This window comes from Oncorhynchus mykiss, chromosome 23 (assembly GCF_013265735.2).
Source record: "Oncorhynchus mykiss isolate Arlee chromosome 23, USDA_OmykA_1.1, whole genome shotgun sequence".
Lineage (NCBI taxonomy): Eukaryota > Metazoa > Chordata > Actinopteri > Salmoniformes > Salmonidae > Oncorhynchus > Oncorhynchus mykiss.
In genome coordinates this window covers 31652779-31679443 of record NC_048587.1, presented here as the reverse complement: position 1 = coordinate 31679443, position 26665 = coordinate 31652779, and the positions used below count along the sequence as shown (strand labels likewise).

The 26665-nt window shown below is 43.2% G+C and overlaps 1 protein-coding gene across 3 annotated transcripts in view; it reads right to left on the bottom strand.

Annotated features, from left to right (window-relative positions):
• LOC110502586 (equilibrative nucleoside transporter 1) overlaps nt 1-26086 on the bottom strand; it is a 65593-nt gene extending 39507 nt beyond the window's left edge. For 2 of the 3 annotated variants that reach the window (XR_005039169.1, XM_021580731.2), the window contains exon 1: nt 25631-26085. The gene's annotated coding sequence lies outside the window, so the exon portion shown is untranslated. Of the gene's footprint in view, nt 1-25630 lie in introns of all 3 variants that reach the window. The other variant, XM_036960179.1, reaches the window with a different exon arrangement.
• Between the last annotated feature and the right edge of the window lie 579 nt (nt 26087-26665).

Genomic DNA, 26665 nt, shown 5'->3' with positions numbered 1-26665 from the left:
TGATGTCTTGAGATGTTGCTTCAATATATCCACATAATTTTACTTCCTCTTGATGCCATCTATTTTGTGAAGTGCACCAGTCCCTCCTGTAGCAAAGCACCCCCACAACATGATGCTGCCACCCCCGTGCTTCACAGTTGAGATGGATTTCTTCGGCTTGCAAGCCTCCCCCTTTTCCCTCCAAACATAAGGATGGTCATTATGGCCAAACATTTCTATTTTTGTTTCATCAGACCAGAGGACATTTCTCCAAAAAGTACGATATTTGTCCCCATGTGCAGTTGCAAACCGTAGTCTTTTTTATGGCAGTTTGCTGAGTGGCCTTTCAGGTTATGTCGATATAGGACTCATTTTACTGTGGATATAGATACTTTTGTACCCGTTTCCTTCAGCATCGTCACAAGGTCCTTTGCTGTTGTTCTGGGATTGATTTGCACTTTTCGCACCATAGTACAGTCATCTCCAGGAGACAGAATGCGTATCCTTCCTGAGCGGTATGACGGCTGTGTGGTCCCATGGTGTACATACTATTTTTTGTACAGATGAACGTGGAAAAATGACTTGTGTCATGCACAAAGTAGATGTCCTAACCGACTTGCCAAAACCATAGTTTGTTAACAAGAAATTTGTGGAGTGGTTGAAAAACAAGTTTTAATGACTCCAAACATATCAAACGTAACACATCGTACCACTTTGAGTGTCCTGGATTTGCATTTACAATGTTACGTCTAATCTATGAAACCAGGCTGCTAGGGGTCTCAGTTGGGCAAATGATGAATTTCTTCCATTTTATTCCTGTGACTCTTTCATACTCTTGCCTGTCATTTTCCCCGTTAACGTTATGACCACGGAAATGTTTGTAATGACCTGTCAAACACACCCCGGTAATGGCTGAAATGGGCTCAATGTGATACATTGGCTTTCTGAATTTGACAGCTTTGCATACTCTTGGCATTCTCTCAACCAGCATCACCTGGAATGCTCGTCTTGAAGGAGTTCCCTCATATGCTGAGCACTTGTTGGCTGCTTTTCCTTCACTCTGCGGTCTGACTCATCCCAAACATCTCAATTTGGTTGAGGTCGGTTGATTGTGGAGGCCAGGTCATCTGATGCAGCACTCCATCACTTTCCTTCTTGGTAAAATAGCCCTTACACAGCCTGGAGGTTTGTTGGGTCATTGTCCTGCAAACCAGATGGAGTGGCGTATTGCTGCAGAATGCTGTGGTAGCCATGCTGGTTAAGTGTGCTTTGAATTCTAAATAAATCACAGATGGTGTCACCAGCGAAGCACCCCCACACTATAACACCTCCTTCTCCATGCTTTACGGTGAGAAATACACATGCGGAGATCATCCGTTCACCCAGACCTTGTCTCACAAAGACACAGTGGTTGGAACCAAAAATCTCCAATTTGGACTCCAGACCAAAGGATCAATTTCCACCTGTCTAATGTCCATTGCTCGTGTTTCTTGGCCCAAGCAAGTCTCTTCTTATTATTGGTGTCCTTTTAGTAGTGGTTTCAAACAGTCTCATCTGAACAGTTGATGTTGAGATGTGTCTGTTATTTGTACTCTGTGAAGCATTTATTTGGACTGCAATTTCTGAGGCTGGAAACTCTAATGAACTTATCCTCTGCAGCAGAGGTAACTCTGGGTCTTCCATTCCTGTGGCGGTCCTCATGAGAGCCAGTTTCATCATAGCGCTTGATGGTTTTTGCAACTGCACTTGAAGAAACGTTCAAAGTTTTTGAAATGTTACGGATCGACTGACCTTCATGTCTTAAAGTAATGATGGACTGTCGTTTCTCTCTGCTTATTTGAGCTGTTCTTACCATAATATGGACTTGGTATTTTACCAAATAGGGCTATCTTCTGTATACCACCCCTACCTTGTCACAACACAACTGATTGGCTCAAAACGCATTAAGGTAAGAAGTTACACAAATTACATTTTAAGAAGGCACACCTGTTAATTGAAATGCATTCCAGGTGACTACCTCATGAAGCTTGTTGAGAGAATGTCAAGAGTGTGCAAAGCTGTCACCGAGGCAAAGGGTGGCAACTTTGAAAAATCTGAAATATAAAATATATTTTGATTTGTTGAACACTTTTGGTTACTACATGATTCCATATGCGTTATTTCAGTTTTGATGTCTTCACTATTATTCTACAATGTAGAAAATAGTAAAAATCAAGCAACACCCTTGAATGAGTAGGTGTTCTAAAACTTTGGGCCGGTAGTGTATGTAGTAGAGAAATAATGTTATATGATGTACTGTTTTATCTTTTAATTTATATGTAATGTAAGCGTTGTATGTTTGGACCCCAAGAACAGTAGCTGCTGTCTTGGCAGAATCTAATGGGGATCCCTAATAAGTACAAATATAAATAAATACAACATTTGGGGGGTTTCTCCCATTCTTCTCTGCATATCCTCTCAATCTCTGTCAGGTTGGATGCTCCGTTAATCTTTCCCTCGATCCTGACAAGTCTCCCAGTTCCTGCCGCTGAAAAACATCCCCACATGCTGTCACCACCATGCTTCACCGTAGGAATGGTGCTATGTTTCCTCCAGACGTGACGCTTGACATTCAGGCCAAAGAGTTCAATCTAGGTTTCATCAGACCAGAGAATCTTGTTTCTCATGGTCTGAGAGTCTTTAGGTGCCTTTTGGCAAAGTCCAAGCGGGCTGTCATGTGACTTTTACAGAGGAGTAGCTTCAGTCTGGCCACTCATCTCCCTTGACCAAGGCCCTCCTCCCCCGATTGCTCAGTTTGGCTGGGCATCCAACTCTATAGGAAGAGTCTTGGTGGTTCTAAACTTCTTCTTTAAGATCTTGGGGATCTTCATGCTGCAGACAGTTTTTGGTACTCTTCCCCAGATCTGTGCCTTGACACAATCCTGTCTCGAGGCTCTACCAACAATTATTTCGACCTCATGGGTTGGTTTTTGCTCTGACATGAACTGTCAACTGTGGGACCTTTCATAGACCGGTGTGTCCAATCAATGTAATTTACCACAGGTGGACTTCAATCAAGGGTGATCAATGGAAACAGGATGCACCTGAGCTCAATTCCGAGTCTCATAGCAAAGGGTTTGAATACTTATGCAAATAAGTTATTTCTGTTTTGAATTTATAAATTTGCAAACTCCAACTTGCGTGCTACAGAAACACTGCTAACCAAACAGTGCTAGGTGCCTGCACACTTGCATTAAAGGATAACTAAACCCTACATTTCTTCGATTTTTCACAGACCTCAAAAGTGGTCTCCTAATGTGGTTTAAGCATTGTTATGGACTTAGAACATACAATTTTGTTGTTTTTCTGATTTAAAAAGCGTGACTGAGAGTGTATTACCTGTATTAAAAATTTAAAATTAACTTTAATCTGTTTTAATGGTAGGCTTACTATTAGCCTACTTACACAGTACAGCTTGGGTTGGCCTGACTGTGAAATACCAATATGGGATTCATCATTTTTGATATATCAATGTTTCTCATAGAATATTTCACTCAGGGTGCCTTTCCTTTGCCTGGTGGGGCGCATGGACATTTTTGGGATTTTTTTGGGGGAAAAATGTGAGTATACCCAGTTCTCCAGACCACTACACATCTGCCTGAAGGCATGTTGATATCTGTGAGTGTGCTCTCTATGCAGTGCTAATTTCATCAACAAAAACAGTGACTAAAATAAAATGACCTATTTTTTAGTGGCAAATGATGAAACTATAAGTGACTAAATAGACTCAGGAAAAACTATAACTAAACAAAAACATTTTTTTATTTCAGTTTAACACTATAACTAAACTTTTTTTTTTTTTTTTTCAGTTTAACGAGACAAATTTATCTCTGTGACCGAAATCTGACTTAGTGGGCTGGACAAGTTTTTTGAGAGATTGAGAGCTTTTCAGTGATAAGCACCAATAATATTAGCAGCACAGATGCGCAATGCAGTTCTGTTCAGCAGTGGGAAGGATGGGCACACAGCCTACATGAGCTGGTGAGCTGCAGGGCACTTTTCTAGACTCCCTTGAGCAGGCTGTCTTTGAATTTCTAGTCTTTCACTACCGCCCCACTTTCCCCACTGCATTTCATAGCCAGGTTCTGTAGCCAAAGTAGCCAAGTCTTCCTCTTTTCCTCTAAAAAAAACGTATTGATTCTAGCCCTCACCGTTCAAAAGATATGACCCGCAACACTGGCACTACGTTTTTTTCTTTCTATCGTGCATTGGTGGCCCGCATTTTACATTTATAAAGCGTTCTAAAACTAGTCTACTTGCGGACCAGACCGTTAACCATTTGTTTAGGCTACACCTTGTTCAGTCATGTTATCTCATTAGCTAGCTATAGCTAACAACCTGGGCGTGTTCAGCAGGACGCGACGCTTTGGACTATTCAGATAGAAACATGCTATGTAGAACAAACATGCTTCTCTGACATGTTGAGTAAGGAATAACGTTGGCTCTATTCATGTAATGCAACTGAACGTGGCCCTGGTAACATTACCAGTAGCCAATATACAAACATTTGGTTACACAGAAAGAAAGAGGGTAACCAAACAATTTATTTTAAACAATTCCCCTTGCCACTACATTATATATGTATGGGTGAATAACTTTATTTTGAGTTAATGTAGACCCAGTGACTCAGACTTGACCACTTGGACCAGATCTTGAGCACTGGGACTAGGACTTCAGCCATAGGGACTCCTGACTTGACTCGGGACTCGACTACGTCACTGGGCAAAAGAGTCATTAGCTCCTGTTCAAAGTCATTAACCCCCGTTCTAGTTTTGGACACCAATGTGGCTGTGGGACGTTGATGAAGGGACCGAGTGATGGAAGTGCAACCCATACTACTTTGCAGGACCATCTTGTGATTGTAGCCTCTCTCTCTCTCGCTCTCGTTTGTTTTGAATGTAATGTGTGTATCTGTGTAGGCTGAATTAGGGATTTACATGGCCAGGTAATTGTTATATGTTTATATTTCTGCTGTTTGGAAAAAAAATAGGATTAATTAGTAGGACATGGAAGTCAGTGATTGTTTGCTATAGGTTAATGAGGCAATACATTACAGATGACTAAAATGAAAGGGCATTTAGTTGACAAAAATGGCCCACTGTTTTCGTCATTTTGACAATGACTAGACTAAATCATTATTTGAATGACTAAAATGTGACTAAGACTTAATGATATTTTTGCCAAAATGACTAAGACTAAAAAAGAGTGCCAAAATGAACATGGTCTCTATGTGACATACCTGGCACAGGAATGGAGCTTCGGAAAGAAGTCATCACTAGGGCTGCCCTATGACACTGACGAAATTGCATCACCATATGCTTGGTTAGTAAATCTGAACAGCCCCCATCTCTGTTCTGGTCTTACACAGATCTTAACTGCTTCTTCTTCTGTGAATTTTGTATGGCGGTTGGCAACCATTACTGCCACTGGACTGGAGTGTGGACCAGAGACAGTGAAGGTATAAATTCTACCCAATAATCTCGTCTCCCTAAGGAAACAAAATACATAATTAAATACTACATCCCATGAAGATTTCCCCAGCAGTTCACTTCATCCTGGCTCTTCAACCCCATTACTCCTCAAATCTAATAACAAAGAACAGTGGTTAAAAATAAGTGGCAAGAGTTGTGGAACAGGGAGAGTAAAGGAAGACACTTGTATAAGATCCAGGAAAAGGTGGGGGCAGGGAGCTCCCTTTCTCTCACATATTTCTGCCACTGAAATAGAACATGTTCCAATGTCTCCATCTCCTCCTGACAATCACACCTCCCAGTCGAATGTTTCCCCACCACTTTCAATGTACTATATAGCCTTGTGTGTCCCAGTCTCAGCCTTGGGACTACACATTCCTCCCTTCTCTCTCAGTCTGAGGACCTCCCCGCCCCCACCTTTTCCTGGATCTTATACAAGTGTCTTCCTTTACTCTCCCTGTTCCACAAAACTTGCCACTTATTTTTAACCACTGTTCTTATTGATCCCTTGGCTTCTGCTTTACTGATTGACAATTCCATCTCAACATTAGGATGTTTAAGAGCCTGCTTGGCAATAATATCCACTTCCTCATTCCCCTCTACTGTCACATGAACTGGTACCCAGAGGAATATCACAAATACCCCCATCTGTTTCACCCTATACAAACACTGCAAAAACTCATACAATACTGTACATCCTGTCTGGTCTGAGACACATGAATTTAAGCTCATCAGTGCTGCACAGCTGCCAACAACTCCATTCTGTAAACAGGCAAATTATCCGTTTCTCTTTTTGTCACTGCCACCTTAAACTCAGGAACACTAAACGCTGCTCCTGTTCTCCCTGTTTGTTTCTGTTAATATATTCAAGAAAGCATAGTATTGTGTTCTTAAATGTTCACTTACAACTGAATCTACTCCTTCCTCAACATCCCTTACCCTCTCAAGCAACCCTAGATCTATCACTGGTTGAGGGAGAAACCAATGTGGGATAGCAGGAAGATCTACAGAGGGGCTAAACTTCCTCCCAAACAACCCCATCTCTCTCGCCATGCAATTGCCTATCCACCCAAAGCTTGTATTCAGATATTGTTTATGATCCCAGCACTCTAGGTGCACCTTTTTTGTAGGATGTGTAACCTTATGTCCTTGTAGATTTACCCAATATGTAATGGCTAGCTGTTGTCTTCTTAACCTTAACGGCATCTCTCCCAACCCTACCTGCATTGCTGCCACCGGGGAGGTCCTGAGTGCTCCACAACATATTCTTAGGACTTGGGCCTGGATAACATCAAGCTTTTGTAAAGATGTCTGAGCTGCTGATCCATATGCTATACTTCCAGAATCCATTGATGACCTCAACAGCACTATATATATATATATATATATAACTTCAACACCATTCTATCTGCCCCCCACTCCATTCCTGACAAGCAACGCGTCACATTTAATATTTTCTTTCCTTTGAGAACAACTCTGTTAATATGCTCCGCCCATGTCATTCGAGTGTCAAACCAGACCCCCAGGAACCTAAATCCTCCCACTATCTCCAGATTCCTTCCATACAACTTCAAGTATATTTCCTCCACAACCTTCCTTCTAGAAAACTGAAAACTTGAAGCCCCACCTGAGGAACCACTGCTCTACTTCACTAATCGCTTCTTGAACTCTTCTTGCTCTATGGGTAATATTTCTCCCTCTCTTCCACAGCGCTCCATCATCCGCAAATAATGACCTATCAGGTCTCACCTGAGAGAATACATCGTCAATCATAATGGAGAACAACTAAGGACTAATGACACTTCCCTGGGGGGTACCATTATCCACCTCATAGCTTTCTGATAGAGCTCCCCACCCTCACTTGTATTGATCGCCCAAAAATAAAATAATTTATCTGGTTAAAAACCCTTCCTCCAACCCCCATGTTATCCAGCTTGATAAGTAGGCCTTCCTTCCACATCACATCAAAATGGCTACCACCACCTCCTTATTTGCCTATGCCTTCCGTATGACTGACTCAAGGCACAGTACAGGATCCTTGCCTTTCCTGAACCCACTTTGATCTGGTGACATTAGTCCTCTTCTCTCCAGAAAGTAAGTCTGCCTTTCCATTATCATTCTTTCCATTAATGTACATACGTGAGATGTCAACGCTATCGGCCTATAGCTTAAAGGACTAGTAGGGTCTTTCCCAGGTTTCCATATCGGCACCACTACCACCTGCATCCAACTTCCAGGCAGTTTCCCTTCCTGCCACACCTTATTGTAAAGGTCCAATACTTTCCCCATTGCTGTGTCACTGAGATTAACCATCATGATGTAACATATCTCATCCTTCCCAGGAGATGTTACCCCAGCTTTAGCTGATGCTCTTTTTATCTCAATGTATCCCCCACCATCATTCTCTGATCAAGGACTCCCGGATGTTCTCCTCTGACCCTCTCTCTCCCAAGCTGCCTCTCTTCTGTCAGATTATTTGAGCTGTGCACCTTCACAAAGGCCTGGGCTAACATCTCTGCCTTCTCCATATCTCTCATTGCAACAATCTCCCCACTTTTCAGCACAGGGAGATCCAAATCATCCTCCTAATCATCCCCCTCCCACAGGAGTGGTCCTGCCTATGTTTCCACAGAACCGGCTACAATACTCAGCTGTCCTTGTGATCCTCCTTACTACTGCTTGTGCTTGTTTATTCTGAACCAGGTGCTGGTAATTATGGGACCGTTTCAACATTCTGAATGTTCTTATTCTTCACGGCACCTCTACACTCCACCGGAGGACTGCATTACTCTTTCTCCCCCCTGTACCCATAGGAATCACATGCCTTGCACTTGAGATCTTGAGATCAAAATAAGATCCAGAGCAGATTAATTTTCAGTTACTGGGTCAATCCTGGTCCCCCCGCCTTCATTAAGACTCACAAGCCCTTTCTCACCTAGTTGTTCCTCCAACACAGTTCCATTTACATCAGTCCATAACCCTCCCAAGAGCATACTATGGGGATTAAAATCCCTACACCACATTACCAGTCTCCTATCTTGACCTTCTACATTCCCAAGGGCCAGCAACTCCATTCTCTTACACGGGTTGTAAAAATTCCCTATTACTATATTCCCCCCTCCCAACCACACCTCTACCACTACATACTCCCTCTCCCACACACCTATATGGGATCCCCCACTTTATAAAGGTAGCACCACCTCCTCCTCCTGCCACCTTATCTCTACGGACTGCTTCATAACCTTGTAATACAAAATCTAGAGTAGGTTTTAGCCATGTCTCCTGGAGACATATCACACCAGGTTTGGCTGGTAACTCCTCAAGAAACCGTTTGAACTCTTGCCCATTAGCCATCAAACCTCTGGCATTCCATTGAAGGATTAACACCATAAAAAAGGCAAATTAACCAATACATGATTCCTGGCTGGACTGATTCTCAGTCTTATTGTGGTCATCCTGTACATTTTTACATGTCAGTCCTGTGAGCCCAAGATACCGCACTGCCTGCTCCACTATGGTCTTAATCTTCTTAGTCCTCGGTTGTAATTTTTCTGTGTAATTGATTGTTGGTGTCACAAATGTAACAACCTTCCTCATGTCTTCTACCAGTCTTGTGTTCGCCACCATTCTGCTCCCTCCATCACACCCAACCTGCATCTCAATCTGTCCTGGAATACCTGCTCTTCTAGGTGCCCAGATTTGTTAATGCGTTAAATACCTTCCCTGCATACGAGATGTTACGCTCACTCCTTACCTGCTGCACTTCCACCTGTCTTTTCATCACTGACTTACATTAATCTGATTTATTTATTGAATCAACTAACTATGTTTAATTGTTTACCCAATTTAAATTAATCATGTAACAATTAAGTCATTAGGATTTGGGGCACCACAGTAGAAGTTGTTTATAGAGTTACCATCTCCTGAATTCAACTGTAAAATATGTATGTATGTGTGTTATATAGCGATAACTTATTAATCATTACCTCATATGTCTCATTCTGAACATCGCAGACCACTTGAATCCGCAAGAACCCCAGCCTTTTCTGATTATTCAGTTCTACACAAATTTATTTAATTATTTATTTACTAACTAACTAAATAATAACACAGAATACACTTACACACTTACATGAGACAAAAGTCCCTAGTGGACTGACAAGATATGACGGCTTATTACACAGAGATGAAAAGGGGGGGAAAATAGATAGGGAGAAAGGGACATTTATCGTACATTTGGTAAAGACGCTCACAGTAACCATATACCTTGCACATGAACCACCGCCCACTTGGGTAAGAAATGCAATGTATTTACTTAGATGTCTATCTGTTGTCTCTCTGTTGAAACTACTTTGGGGAATGGCTCGATGGGTGTAAGGCTCTGGTTGTCCACCAAAGGTCACAATGTCCTTCTTCTTAGTTATGGTCTTGTAGTGTAGTGTTCAAATAGAACAGATACTCAGCGATTGTCTTCGATGGGATTTTTTTCCTTCCCTCCTCGTGTAGTTAGTCAACGTTCTAAATCCCTTCACAGGTCTCGTGAGTTTTTCTTCACCTCGTGTTGAGTTTCAGAGTTTCCAACATTTTCTACGTGTAGTCACAGCTTCACGTCTGCTGGTCTGAATATGTTCATTCTTAGCGAGTCTTTTTAAGCTCTGGTCGAAAATGGCGGTTCCATTACACTGACACACTCTTCTGACCTCATTTGGGGTGTGGCTTAGTTAATGTGCAAGGGACATGAAAACAATGGTCCCGTTAGAAAACTAAAATCACATTGCTAACAAAAATAGTTTAATCGTTCTTCATATTGTATTAACATCATATTGGATGTAAATTTAACAGCCAAAGGGGGTTTCCTTCCTAAGTTACAGTATATGGTTCATACAGTACAGTTAATAACATCACAAAATGAAAAGCAATATGACATGATTATTCTTTAGATCACCACTGACCATTCTTTACATTTCTACCTTAAAAATATTGTTCCAATATTAACTTTTTGGGACGTAATAGTTTTGGCAGCAAAAGTTTTCTGGAGGACAAAGGCATTCTTTGGTTGGTACTGAAGAGCAGGAGAGGGTTTTCTGCTGCATAAGATTTACGATTGGCGTGAGGTGTCATAAAACCGGCCCAGCCACCCGTCCGTCTTCTCTCCTCTGGGAAAGGGGTCTGGCTGTCAGCCATTTGCCAAGTTAATCTGAGGCCATGGATCCTCGACCAGGAGAGTCATGACATCACTGAACAACCCCCATACGCTACACTATGGGCACCCCCACAGTTACAGCACTTTAACTGGACCCCAACCCCGTCGGCCATCTCCTTTTGCCTTTACACACCGCCGCCACATGCCCAAATATTTGACAGTTATAGCAACGCTGTCACACCCTGACCATAGTTTACTTTGTATATTTCTATGTTTTGGTTGGTCAGGGTGTGAGCTGAGTGGGCATTCTATGTTTCATTGTCTAGTTTGTCTATTTCTATGTCTGGCCTGATATGGTTCTCAATCAGAGGCAGGTGTTAGTCATTGTCTCTGATTGGGAACCATATTTAGGTAGCCTGGGTTTCACTGTGTGTTTGTGGGTGATTGTTCCTGTCTCTGTGTTGTTCACCAGATAGGGCTGTTTCGGTTTTCGTTACGTTCATTATGTTCTTTGTTTTGTAGCGTTTGTATCGATTAGTGTTTTACGTTTGTTTATTAAACATGGATCGCAATCTACACGCCGCATTTTGGTCCGACTCTCCTTCCATTACAGAAAACCGTGACAGAATCACCCACCACAACAGGACCAAGCGGTGTGGTAACGGGAGACAGCAAAGGCAGCAGCAGGAGCAGCGTGACAAGAATTTCTGGACTTGGGAGGAAATCCTCGACGGGTGAGGACCCTGGGCTAAACCAGGGGAATGTAGCCGCCCCAAGGAGCAACAAAAGGAGGAATGGACATGGGAGGAGGAATTATTCGGAGAAGGACCCTGGGATCAGCCTGGAGAATATCGCCGCCCCAAGGAAGAACTGGAGGCGGCGAGAGCTGAGAGGCGCTGGTATGAGGAGGCAGCGCGGCGACGCGGATGGAAGCCTGAGAGTCTGCCCCAAAAATGTCTTGGGGGGGGGGGCTCACAGGGATGATGGCTACGCCAGGTAGGAGACCTGGGCAAACTCCCTGTGCTTACCGGGGGGCTAGAGAGACCGGGCAGGCACCGTGTTATGCTGTGGTGCGCACGGTGTCTCCAGTGCGGGTGCATAGCCCAGTGCGGTACATTCCAGCTCCGCGTATCGGCCGGGCTAGAGTGAGCGTCGAGCCAAGTGCCATGAAGCCGGCTCTACGCATCTGGTCCCCAGTGCGTCTCCTTGGGCCGGCTTACATGGCACCAGCCTTGCGCTCGGTGTCTCCGGTTCGCCTGCATAGCCCAGTGCGGGCTATTCCACCTCGCCGCACTGGCAGGGCGACCGTGAGCATTCAACCAGGTAAGGTTGGGCAAGCTCGGTGCTCAAGAGCTCCAGTGCGCCTGCACTGTCCGGTCTTTCCAGTACCACCTCCACACCCCAGCCCTCCGGTAGCAGGTCCCCGCACCAGGCTTCCTGTGCGTGTCCTCGGCCATGTACCACCAGTGCCAGCACCATGCATCAGGCCTACAGTGCGCCTCGCCTGTCCAGCGCTGCCAGAGCCTTCCTCCTCTCCAGCGCTGTCGGAGTCTCCCGCCTGTCTAGCGCTGTTAGAGCCTTCCTCCTCTACAGCGCTGCCGGAGTCTCCCGCCTGTTCAGAACTGCCAGTCTGCAAGGAGCCGTCAGTCTGCATAGAGCTGCCAGTGTGCATAGAGCTGCCAGTGTGCATAGAGCTGCCAGTCTGCAAGGAGCTGCCAGTCTGCATAGAGCTGCCAGTCTGCAAGGAGCTGCCAGTCTGCAAGGAGCTGCCAGTCTGCAAGGAGCCGCCAGAGCTGCCAGTCTGCAGGATGCCGCCAAAGCTGCCAGTCTGCAAGGAGCCGCCAGAGCTGCCAGTCTGCATGGAGCCGCCAGAGCTGCCAGTCTGCATGGAGCCGCCAGAGCTGCCAGTCTGCATGGAGCCGCCAGAGCTGCCAGTCTGCATGGAGCAGCCAGAGCCGCCAGTCAGCATGGAGCAGCCAGGGCCGCCAGTCAGCATGGAGCAGCCAGGGCCGCCAGTCAGCATGGAGCAGCCAGAGCCGCCAGTCAGCATGGAGCAGCCAGAGCCGCCAGTCAGCATGGAGCAGCCAGAGCCGCCAGTCAGCATGGAGCAGCCAGAGCCGCCAGTCAGCATGGAGCAGCCAGAGCTGCCAGTCAGCATGGAGCAGCCAGAGCCGCCAGTCAGCATGGAGCAGCCAGAGCAGCCAGTCTGCATGGAGCAGCCAGAGCTGCCAGTCAGCATGGAGCAGCCAGTCAACCAGACTCTTCCAGATCTGCCAGTCAACCAGACTCTTCCAGATCTGCCAGTCAACCAGACTCTTCCAGATCTGCCAGTCAACCAGACTCTTCCAGATCTGCCAGTCAGCCAGGGGCCGCCAGTCAGCCAGGAGCAGCCGCCCCTCTGTCCCGAGCAGCTGCCCCTCTGTCCAGGGCTTCCCCTCTGTCCAGAGCTTCCGCCCCTCTGTCCCGAGCTGCCGCACCTCTGTCCATTGAGAAGAGTTGCCATGGTGAGGAGGCCACGGAAGAGGACAAGGTGGGGGAAGACTAAGGTGAAGTGGGGGCCACGTCCAGCACCAGAGCCGCCACCGCGGACAGATGCCCACCCAGACCCTCCCCTATTGGTTCAGGTTTTGCGGCCGGAGTCCGCACCTTGGCGGGGGGGGGGGGGGTGTACTGTCACACCCTGACCATAGTTTACTTTGTATATTTCTATGTTTTGGTTGGTCAGGGTGTGAGCTGAGTGGGCATTCTGTTTCATTGTCTAGTTTGTCTATTTCTATGTCTGGCCTGATATGGTTCTCAATCAGAGGCAGGTGTTAGTCATTGTCTCTGATTGGGAACCATATTTAGGTAGCCTGGGTTTCACTGTGTTTGTGGGTGATTGTTCCTGTCTCTGTTGTTCACCAGATAGGGCTGTTTCGGTTTTCGTTACGTTCATTATGTTCTTTGTTTTGTAGTGTTTGTATCGATTCGTGTTTTACGTTTGTTTATTAAACATGGATCGCAATCTACACGCCGCATTTTGGTCCGACTCTCCTTCCATTACAGAAAACCGTGACAAACGCAATGGTTTCGGAACACACACTACTATTCAAAAGTTTGGGGTCACTTAGAAATGTCCTTGTTTTTGAAGGAAAAGCACCTTTTTTTTGTCCATTAAAATATCAAATTGATCAGAAATACAGTGTAGACATTGTTAATTTTGTAAATTACTATTGTAGCTGGAAACAGCAGATTTTCTTTTTATGGAATATTATTATTACACTTTGGATGGTGAATCATTATACCCAACACATCCCTGAGTACCACTATTCATATGTTCAATCATGGTGGTGGCTGCATCATGTTATGGGTATGCTTGCCGGCAAGAACAAGGGAGTTACTTTTTATAAAAAGAAGAGTAATAGAGCTAATTTTGCACATGCAAAATCCTAGAGGAAAACCTGGTTCAGTCTGCATTCCAACAGACACTGGGAGACAAATTCACCTTTCAGCAGGACAATAACCTAAAACACATTGCCAAATATACACTGGAGTTGCTTACCAAGACAACATTTAATGTTCCTGAGTGGCCTAGTTAGTTTTCACATACACTTGAAGTCGGAAGTTTACATACAGTTAGGTTGGAGTCATTAGAACTCCTTTTTCAACCACTCCACAAATTTCTTGTTAACAAACTATAGCTTGGCAAGTCAGTTAGGACATCTACTTTGTGCATGACAAGTATTTTTTCCAACAATTGTTTACGGACAGATTATGACTTATTATTCACTGTATCACAATTCCAGTGGGTCAGAAGTTTACATACACTAAGTTGACTGTGCCTTTAAACAGCTTGGAAAATTCCAGAAAATGATGTCATGGCTTTAGAAGCTTCTGATAGGCTAATTGACATAATTTTAGTCAATTGTAGTTGCACTTGTGGATGTATTTCAAGGGCTACCTTCAAACTCAGTGCCTCTTTGCTTGATATCATGGGAAAATCAAAAAGAAATCAGCCAAGACTTCAAAATAAACCACCACAAGAGTCTGGTTCATCCTTGGGAGCAATTTCCAAATGCCTGAAGGTACCGCGTTCATCTGTACAAACAATAGTACGCAAGTTTAAAACCATGGGACCACGCAGCCATCATACTGCTCAGGAAGGAGATGCGTTCTGTCTCCTAGAGATGAAACAAAAATAGACCTGTTTGGCCATAATGACCATAGTTATGTTTGGAGGAAAAAGGGGGATGCTTGCAAGCCGAAGAACACCATTCCAACCGTGAAGCACGGAGGTGGCAGCATCATGTTGTGGGGGTGCTTAGCTGCAGGAGGGTCTGGTGCACTTCACAAAATAGATGGCATCATGAGGCAGGAAAATGATATGGATATATTGAAGCAACATCTCAAGACGTCAGTAAGTTAAAATTGGTCGCAAATGGGTCTTCCGAATGGACAATGACCTCAAGCATACTTCCAAAGTTGTGTCAAAATGGCTTAAGGACAACAAAGTCAAGGTATTGGAGTGGCCATCACAAAGCCCTGACCTCAATCCTATAGAAGATTTGTGGGCAGAACTAAAAAAGCGTGTGCAAGCAAGGAAGCCTAATCTGACTCATTTACACCAGCTCTGTCAGGAGGAATGGGCCAAAATTCACCCAACTTATTTTGGGAAGCTTGTGGAAGGCTACCCGAAATGTTTGACCCAAGTTAAACAATTTAAAAGCAAAGCAACCAAATACTAATTGAGTGTATGTAAATTTCTGACCCACTGGGAATGTGATGAAAGAAATAAAAGCTGAAATAAATCATCCTCTCTACTATTATTCTGACATTAAAACATTCTTAAAATAAAGTGGTGATCCAAACTGACCTAAAACAGGGAATTTTTACTAGGATTAAATGTCAGAAATTGTGAAAAACTGAGTTTAAATGTATTTGGCTAAGGTGTATTTAAACTTCCGACTTCAACTGTATATTATTTTGTATATGTAAAGACAAGATTAAATCAAGAATAGTCTGAGCGACAATATTAGCCTATCAGTTGTTTATTATGCTGTGGGGCAAAAAAGTATTTAGTCCGCCACCAATTGTGCAAGTTCTCCCACTTAAAAAGATGAGAGGCCTGTAATTTTCATCATAGGTACACTTCAACTATGACAGACAAAATTAGATTTTTTTTCTCCAGAAAATCACATTGTAGGATTTTTTATGAATTTATTTGCAAATTATGGTGGAAAATAAGTATTTGGTCAATATCAAAAGTTTATCTCAATACTTTGTTATATACCCTTTGTTGGCAATGACAGAGGTCACACGTTTTCTGTAAGTCTTCACAAGGTTTTCATGCACTTGCTGGTATTTTGGCCCATTCCTCCATGCAGATCTCCTCTAGAGCAGTGATGTTTTGGGGCTGTTGCTGGGCAACAGGGACTTTCAACTCCCTCCAAAGATTTTCTATGGGGTTGAGATCTGGAGACTGGCTAGGCCCCTCCAGGACCTTGAAATGCTTCATACGAAGCCACTCCTTCGTTGCGGTGTGTTTGGGATCATTGTCATGCTGAAAGACCCAGCCACATTTCATCTTCACTGCCCTTGTTGATGGAAGGAGGTTTTCACTCAAAATCTCACGATACATGGCCCCATTCATTCTTTCCTTTACACGGATCAGTCATCCTGGTCCCTTTGCAGAAAAACAGCCCCAAAGCATGATGTTTCCACCCCCATGCTTCACAGTAGGTATGGTGTTCTTTGGATGCAACTTAGCATTCTTTGTCCTCCAAACACGACGAGTTGAGTTTTTACAAAAAAAGTTATATTTTGATTTCATCTGACCATATAACATTCTCCCAATCTTCTTCTGGATCATCCAAATGCTCTCTAGCAAACTTCAGATGTACTGGCTTACGCAGGGGGACACGTCTGGCACTGCAGGATTTGAGTCCCTGGCGGCGTAGTGTGTTACTGATGGTAGGCTTTGTTACTTTAGTCCCAGCTCTCTGCAGGTCATTCACTAGGTCCCCCCGTGAAGTTCTGGGATTTTTGCTCACCGTTCTTGTGATCATTTTGACCCCACGGGGTGAGATCTTGCGTGGAGCCCTAGATCGAGGGAGATTATCAGTGGTCTTGTATGTCTTCCATTTCCTAATAATTGCTCCAACAGTTGATTTCTTCAAACCAAGCTGCTTACCTATTGCAGATTCAGTCTTCCCAGCCTGGTGCAGGTCTACAATTTTGTTTCTGGTGTCCTTTGACAGCTCTTTGGTATTGGCCATAGTGGAGTTTGGAGTGTGACTGTTTGAGGTTGTGGACAGGTGTCTTTTATACTGATAACAAGTTCAAACAGGTGCCATTAATACAGGTAACAAGTGGAGGACAGAGGAGCCTCTTAAAGAAGAAGTTACAGGTCTGCGAGAGCCAGAAATGTTGCTTGTTTGTAGGTGACCAAATACTTATTTTCCACCATAATTTGCAAATAAATTCATTACAAATCCTACAATGAGATTTTCTGGATTTCTTTTCTCCTTTTGTCTGTCATAGTTGAAGTGTACCTATGATGAAAATTACAGGCCTCTCATCTTTTTAAGTGGGAGAACTTCCACAATTGGTGGCTGACTAAATACTTTTTTGCCCACTGTATGTTTAAACCCAGACAGCTTTTAGGGAAACACTTGTGACCTTCTCTCGTTGGGTTAAGCCACAGAAGAAGAGTAGCCAGCAGTTAAAGCTTACATTTTTCTGTGTCGCTAGGCCTACTCTGTCCGTGGTGGAAAGGTAGGCCAAACATTTGAAAGTACCACGCTCAGATTCCTAATGTCAGATTCCTAATTATTTGCAAACAAGGCACACTGATTTGGCATTGGACAAATATGATAAAATGTGTTCATCCCTCTGCCTGTAATTTCGGTAATTTGTGGGGTATTAAAAAATATTCTGCTAATATGTAAAATGACGTATGTTTATAAATTATTTCTAAAAAGGCCCTTTTTTCTCGTATCTGCAAATACAATGATAGATTAATTCAATTCCTTCACTATAAAGGAGATATTTCCACCCCTACTCTTTCCACGGTGGTCTGTGAAACCACTATCAATCTTCCTGCGCTCCTGATGGGCCGTCCCCAGGTGGTGAGGGTAGGAAACAACATCTCCACTTTTCTGATCCTCAACACTGGGGCCCCACAAGGGTGCGTGCTCAGCCCCCACCTGTACTCCCTATTCACCCATGACTGTGTGGCCATGCACCCCTCCAACTCAATCATCAAGTTTGCAGACACAACAGTAGTAGGCTTGATTAAGACTACAGGGAGGAGGTGAGGGCTCTCGGAGTGTGATGTCAGGAAAATAACCTCTCGCTCAACGTCAACAAAACAAAGGAGATGATCGTGGACTTCAGGAAACAGCAGAGGGAGTACCCACCTATCCACATTGACAGAACAGCACTAGAGAAGGTTCCTCTGTGTATATATCACTGACAAACTGAAATGGTCCACCCACACAGACAGTGTGGTGAAGAAGGCGCAACAGCACCTCTTCAACCTCAGGAGGCTGAAGAAATTTGTCTTGTCACCAAAAGCGCTCACAAACTTTTACAGATGCACAATCGAGACCATCCTGTCGGGCTGTAGCACCGCCTGGTACGGTAACTGCTCCAGGACACCTACAGCACCTGATGTCACAGGAAGACCATAAAGATCAAAGGACAAAAACATCCCGAGCCACTGCCTGTTCACCCCGCTATCATCCAGAAGGTGAGGTCAGTACAGGTGCATCAAAGCAGGGACCGAGAGACTGAAAAACAGCTTCTATCTCAAGGCCATCAGACTGTTAAACAGCCACCCCTAACATTGAGTGGCTGCTGCCAACATACTGACTCAACTCCAGCCACTTTAATAATGTAAAAATTGATGAAAAATGTATCACTAGCCACTTTAAACAATGCCACTTAATATAATGTTTACATACCCTACATTACTCATCTTGTATGTATATACTGTACTCTATACCATCTACTGCATCTTGCCATCTTGATGTAATACATGTATGTATCACTAGCCACTTTAAACAATGCCACTTTTATATGTTTACATACCCTACATTACTCATCTCATATGTATATACTGTACTCGATACCATCTACTGCATCTTGCCTATGCTGTTCTGTACCATCACTCATTCATATATTTTTATGTGCATATTCTTCATTCCTTTACACTTGTGTGTATAAGGTTGTTGTGAAATTGTTAGGTTAGATTACTCGTTGGTTATTACTGCATTGTCGGAACTAGAAGCAGAAGCATTTCGCTACACTAGCATTAACATCTGCTAACCATGTGTATGTGACAAATAAAATTTGATTTGATTTGACTATGCATAGATTATAAACAGAGAGTAGCAGCAGCGTAAAAGAGGAGTCTGGGTCGCCCTTTGATTAGCTGTTCAGGAGTCTTATGGCTTGGGGGAAAAAGCTGTTTAGAAGCCTCTTGGACCTAGATTTGTCGCTCTGGTACCACTTGCCGTGAAGTATCAGAGAGAAGCTGTTGGGGGTAGAAGCTGTTTAGAAGCCTCTTAGACCTAGACTTGGCGCTTGCTGTGCAGTAGCAGAGCGAACAGTCTACGACTAGGGTGGCTGGAGTCTTTGACAATTTTTAGGGCCTTCCTCTGACCCCGGCTGATATGGAGGTCCTGGATGGCAGGAAGCTTGGCCTCTGATGTACTGGGCCGTTCGCACTAGCCTCTGTAGTGCCTTGCGGTCGGAAGCCGAGCAGTTGCCATACCAGGCAGGATGCTCTTGATGGTGCAGCTGTAGAACCTTTTGAGGATCTGAGGACCCATGTCAAATCTTTTCAGTCTCCTGAGGAGGAATATGTTTTGTCGTGCACTCTTCACGACTGTCTTGGTGTGCTTGGACCATGTTAGTTTGTTGGTAATGTGGACACCAAGGAACTTGAAGCTCTCAACCTGCTCCACTGCAGCCCCGTCGATGAGAAGGGGGGCGTGCTCGGTCCTCTTTTTCCTGTAGTCCACAATCCTCTCCTTTTGTTAGATATTGTTAGATATTACTTGTTATGAATTTGCTGCACTGTCGGAACAGGAAGCACAAGCATTTTGCTACACTCGCAATAACATCTGCTAACCATGTGTATGTGACCAATAAAATGTGATTGGATTTGATGCTTACAAGACGAAGAACAGTTTCTAAAATGGCATATCTAGTCATGTTCTCTGCTATCCACCTTATGTTAGAAATTATTATTTTGGGTTTAGGGGAGGGTCACTTGCTTTTTTTCAAGCATTCAGGGAAGGTTTAGGTAAAAAATATTTTGCTGAAGGGAGTGCCATCTGTGATGGAACATTTTATGTTGGTGCTTTTCTATTTACCAATTTCTGTGTTCAAGCAAGTGACTGATCAAGCAAGTGACGAATCCTCACTATCAGTGTCTACAATTTGGCAGTATGCCCAGAACCTTGTGTAGAGAAAGTCATATCTTATTTTCAAGGTCTCAACTTAGAGAGAAGAACTCTCGTGAGGTATTGGTCTGTCACATGCATGATCCAGTATTGGTCGGTCACATGAATTAAGCAAACGTTAATGATTGATTTATTATGAATAAGCTAAATTATGCAATTATGACTTGTCTGCAGTATATAAGAGAACTGACAGATCTTCAATATGGTGCATCAAGTTTGTTGGAACCTCTCCAGCATGCTGACAATAAACAATGATTCATTTAAGACTGACTTCGAGTGTCCCTGTGTAAAAATGTCCACAACACATCCATTTTCATTTCAGAGAAAAATCATAAGGAAGAGAAACATTTTGACAATGTAACATAATGTCACTCAAACACACATGGTATCAATACAGAAAGCATCTGCTGAGTTTATATGACCATGCCAAGATTGTATTGCACAAACTCAAAACTTCTACATTCACTTATTTTCCTGAAACTGGGTGAAATGACAAGGGTGTGGTCCATATTAAGCAAGCAAAACATTGTGCTCAGCAGAGGAAAATAACTACACCACCAACGTGGAAACTCAATGTGAGCAAGACACAGGAGCTGACCGTGGCCTACAGGAAAAGCCGGGCCGAATAGACCCCCATTAACATAGACAGGGCTGTAGTGGAGCGGGTCGAGAGCTTCAAGTTCCTTGGTGTCCACATCACCAACAAACTATCATGATCCAAACACACCAAGACAGTCTTGAAGATGACACGACAAAACCCTTTCCACCTCAGGAGACTGAAAAGATTTGGTATGTGTCCCCAAATCCTCAAAATGTTCTCCAGCTGCACCATCGAGAGCATCCTGACCGGTTGCATCACCGCCTGGTATGGTAACTGCTCAGCCTCCAACCGCAAGGCACTACAGAGGGTAGAGGTCGACCGATTATGATTTTTCAACGCCGATACCGATAATTGGAGGACCAAAAAAGCCGATACCGATTTTTTTACATTTATTTGTAATAATGACAATTACAACAATATTGAATGAACACTTATTTTAACTTAATATAATACATCAATAAAATCAATTTAGCCTCAAGTAAATAATGAAACATGTTCAATTTGGTTTAAATAATGCAAAAACAAAGTGTTGGAGAAGAAAGTAAAAGTGCAATATGTTTCATGTAAAATATGTGCCATGTAAGAAAGCTAACGTTTCAGTTCCTTGCTCAAAACATGAGAACATATGAAAGCTGGTGGTTCCTTTTAACATGAGTCTTCAATATTCCCAGGTAAGAAGTTTTAGGTTGTAGTTATTATAGGAATTATAGGACTATTTCCCTCTATACCATTTGTATTTCATTAACCTTTGACTATTAGATGTTCTTATAGGCACTTTAGTATTGCCAGTGTAACAGTATTCCTTTCGTCCTTCTCCTCGCTCCTCCCTGGGCTCGAACCAGCAACACAACGACAACAGCCACCATCGAAGCAGCATTACCCATGCAGAGCAAGGGGAACAACTACTAGAAGGCTCAGAGCGAGTGACGTTTGAAACGCTATTAGCGCGCGCTAACTAGCTAGCCATTTCACTTCGGTTACACCAGCCTAATCTCGGGAGTTGATAGGCTTGAAGCCATAAACAGCGCAATGCTTGACGCACAAGGAAGAGCTGCTGGCAAAATGCACGAATGTGCTGTTTGAATTCATGTTTACGCGCCTGCTTCTGCCTACCACCGCTCAGTCAGATACTTGTATGCTCAGTCAGATTATATGCAACGCAGGACACGCTAGATAATATCTAGTTTTATCATCAACCATGTGTAGTTAAGTAGTGATTATGATTGATTGTTTTTTTATAAGATAAGTTTAATGCTAGCTAGCAACTTACCTTGGCTTACTGCATTTGCGTAACAGGCAGTCTCCTTGTGGAGTGCAACGAGAGAGAGGCAGGTCGTTATTTGCTTTGGACTAGTTAACTGTAAGGTTGCAAGATTGGATCCCCCGAGCTGACAAGGTGAAAATCTGTCGTTCTGCCCCTGAAAGAGGCAGTTAACCCACCGTTCCTAGGCAGTCATTGAAATAAAGAATGTGTTCTTAACTGACTTCCCTAGTTAAATAAAGGTATAAAAATAAAATAAAAATTGTCAAATCGCCGCCCAAAAATACAGATTTCCGATTGTTATGAAAACTTGAAATCGGCCCTGATTAATCGGCCATTCCGATGAATCGGTCGACCTCTAACAGAGGGTAGTGAGTACGGCCCAGTACATCACTGAGGCCAAGCTTCCTGCCGTCCAGGACCTATATAACAGGCGGTGTCCTAGGAAAGACCATCAAATTGTCAAAGACTCCTGTCACCCAAGTCATAGACTGTTTTCGCTGCTACCGCACAGCAAGCGGTACCCGGAGCACCCAAAAGGCTCCTTAACAGCTTCTACCCCCAAGCCATAAGACTGCTGAACAATTAATCAAATGGCCACCAGACTATTTACATTGACCCCAAATAAAGTTTGATTTGAATATTCAAGCGGCAGTGACATTTTCATGTGTTCTCATACATGGTACATTACACCTATTTTTGTTGAATAGAGGTGGCGACTTAGTTAATTATTTCACCACCCTAAGATGCTTAAGGATTCGACTGGAGCTTACAGTGCATTCGGAAAATATTCAGAACCCTTGACTTTTTCCACATTTTGTAGACAAGTTCCTGAATGTCCTTGAGTGGCCGAGCCAAAGCCCAGACTTGAACCCGATTGAACATCTCTGGAGAGACCTGAAAATAGCTGTGCAGCGACACTCCCCATCCAACGTGACAGAGCTTGAGAAGATATGCAGAGAAGAATGGGATAAACTCCCCAAATGCAGGTGTACCAAGCTTGTAGCGTCATACTCAAGAGCACTCAAGGCTGTAATTGCTGCCAAAGCTGCTTCAACAAAGTATTGAGTAAAGGGTCTGAATAATAATGTAAATACTATTATTATTTATTTTTTTACAAACCCGCTTTTGCTTTGTCATTATTGGGTATTGTGTGTAGATTGATGGGAAAACAATTTAATACATTTTATAATAATGCTGTAACGTAACAAAATGTGGAAAAGTCAAGGGGTCTGAATACTTTCCAAATGCATTGTATTTCCTGACTTTTCTCTCCATCCACTAAGTAAGAGGGTCTGCAGTGCCAGGTGGGACACAGGGTGAAAAAAATGCCATTACTCAGGAATTTTGAAAGATCATTGTTTCTCAACCGTGAATTTCTTGGCTGTCCACCACAGCATACGTAAGAGGATAGTGAGTTTTAACCACCCTTAGGCAAACACTCAAATACCTCAGCAGACCCTCCCTGGCAGTGTGGCTGTGATAAAGGGATGATTTTGTGAAGCAGTCAGAAGTTGGCAGCTTGCTCAGTAGGGTAGTCCCTTAGCTGACTACTGCACAGCTAGACCATGGAATGTGCCTACATAACAAGCTGATACCAAAGGCACCTGGTCGGCGAGAGGTCAAGACTGTAATTCAAACCTGAAAATATCCGACTTAATTAAAACCTATGACACCCCTACCCTCGTCTGAGGGCTTATTGAACCAATTGTTTTTCAGTCAATTCTATCCCTTTCCGTTTTCAAGGAATATGACGAATAACTGCAATTGATTACAATTTTGCAATATCTAAATATCACAAAATCTAGCCCACAAAGACAATAAATATCAGATGGTAATAAACTGCATACATTAAAACCAGGCTGAGCCCTGGCAGTATGTGCATTTTCTATCTGAAAAACAACCTCAAGCTTTGGGTCTTCTTGGGTATGACGCTACAAGCTTGGCACACCTGCATTTGGGGAGTTTGTCCCGATGCCACTCCTGCGTTATCTTGGCTGTGTGCTTAGGGTTGTTGTCCTGTTAGAAGGTGAACCTGTAGCCATTGTGTTCTTGAGGACCTTCAATGCTGCCAAAATATTTTGGTACCATTCCCCAGATCTGTGCCTCGACACAATCCGGTTTCGGAGCCCTATGGAAAATTCCTTCAATCTCATGGCTTGGTGTTTGCTCTGACATGCACTGTCAACTGTGCAACCTTATATAAACAGGTGTGTGCCTTTCCAAATCATGTCCAGTCAATTGAATTTACCACAGATCGACTCCAATCAAGTTGTAGAAACATCTCAAGGATGTTCACTGGAAACAGGATGCACCTGAGCTCAATTTCGAGTCTCATAGCAAAGGGTCTGAATACTTACGTAAATAAGGAATTTCTGTGTATTATTTTGAATATATTTGCTAAAGTTTCAACAAAAACTGTTTTCACTTTGTCATTATGGGGTATTGTGTGTAGATTGCTGAATATTTGTATTTATTTAATCAATTTTAGAATAAGGCTGTAACGTAACAAAATGTGGAAAAAGTCAGGGGGTCTGAATACTTTCCAAAAGCCCTGGACATCATATAAAATATATAATATTTGTACTGTGTACTTGAGCTTGTGTCCTCAAAAGTGACTACACCTCAGCAATTTATAACTAGAGTATGAAGCATTACTAGCTATTGTTTATGGTCCTCTCATAATAAATCATTTATTTTGGGGATTACGTAGATTACAATTTAGATTAAATATAGTTACATTAAATTAAAGGCAGTGAGGTACTTTGTGTTATTTAGGATGTTGCAGCTGAACATTTAGAAATGGCAGCATCCTGATCCCCAGGACTGCTGATATAACATACAGCTGAGAATGCTATCTCACTACAGATTACTTTGAGCAAATGCTTATCAGAGAGAAGCACATTATAAAAGATGGAGAGGTTTGAGTCAATAGGAAATGTCTACAGTCATGCTCATGGAGATCCTATTAAATTACTAGAGAGGACATGTCATAAACCCTCAAAGTTCCAGAATGGGGTGGAAATGGCAGCCATGTTGGCCAGGGAGAAATCCACACCAGTCCAATTGGAATTAATGGCAGTAGAGACATAATACTGATTATATGGTCGTGTTACTATGTCATGTATTCTATAGGGGATATTTTGTTAACTCTCGTTCTCCCACTGTAAAGATCCCCCCCCCCCCCACACACACACACACACACACAGTATGGGAATGTGTCATTGGGTTGTGTGGCCTCTATGCAAAGTTTTGTTTAAAATAATACAATATCCTACAGCTAACCAAACATGATTCCTGTCTCTCGCTCTCTCTCACACACACACACACACACACGTGAAATCCTAAATTATAGGTTTACTAATGCTTACTAAGGTAACGGTGCATTCGCATGTCATTTCGAGGTAGCGCAGTGCATTGTAGTTACCATTAGAATTTTAGCTATAAACATTTGCTATTTGTGATCTAGGCTAATCCGCGCAGTTTACATGCATTGTGTTTGGTAAATTCGTTTGTTAAAATAATTTAATCCCAAAAACTGTGCATCCAAATTATTAGAAGTTTCTCTGACAAACGCTTGGCTACATCATTCGGATTCTACTCATATCCTCTCCCCAATTAGACTCTTAAGAGCTTTTGGCATGTGCAGTTTCAGAGTTCGTTATGTGAGTAAAACGATTTACTTACATGAAATGTGGTGGGATGTTATAACAGTCAAACGCGCTCAATTTTCGCCACATACAGTTGGTGGGTGTTATTCTTTTGACCCAACAGACTTGCTCCAGTTGTCGACTCGAGTCATTTGTCCCCAAAAAACTTGCAAACTGGGTCTGCATTCATTCCTAAAGCGGTATGGTGGTGGCGGCGCGGGCACATGCAAATAAGCAGGGGACCCGGATGTTCCAAATTCCACCAGAAATAGGGATTTTTACAAATCCAGGATTTAAATAATTTTGCCTACCTACTATAAGAATTTGCATCATAATAACATGTACTGAAGTTTATTGGCTTCCAATGGAACGTTAGCCTACACAGATGTGGTATTGAACACTATCCATTCTGATGATAAGCATCCTAATAACGGGAAAACAAAGCCAGAGCAAACTCAATGTTTGAAGCAAACGTCCCTGTGGACACTGGCGGATTTAGCATTAGACAGAATATGCAATTGCCGTAGGCCTCATCAAGGGGCACATGAGCTGGGCATTAAAAAAAACATTAAATCAACACTTTTGTGTTTGTTTTACTCATTTCTCCGCTTGAGCCAGAAATGTTACACATTTGTTTATATACCTGTTAGTGGGCATTTATCCTTTGCATTTATCCTTTGCCAAGATAATCCATCCACCTGACAGGTGTGGCATAACAAGAAGTTGATTAAACAGCATCATCATTACACAGGTGCACCTTGTGCTGGGGGACAATAAAAGGCCACTCTAAAATGTGCAGTTTTGTCACACAACACAATGCCATGTCTCAAGTTTTGAGGGAGCATGCAATTGGCATGCTGACTGCAGGAATGTCCACCAGAGCTGTTGCCAGAGAATTGAATGTTAATTTCTCTACCATAAGCCGCCTCCAACATCGTTTTAGAGAATTTGGCAGTATGTACAACAGGCTGATGGAGTGCTGCATCAGGTAACCTGGCCTCCATAATCACCCGACCTCAACCAAATTGAGATGGTTTGGGTTGAGTTGGACCACAGAGGGAAGGAAAAGCAG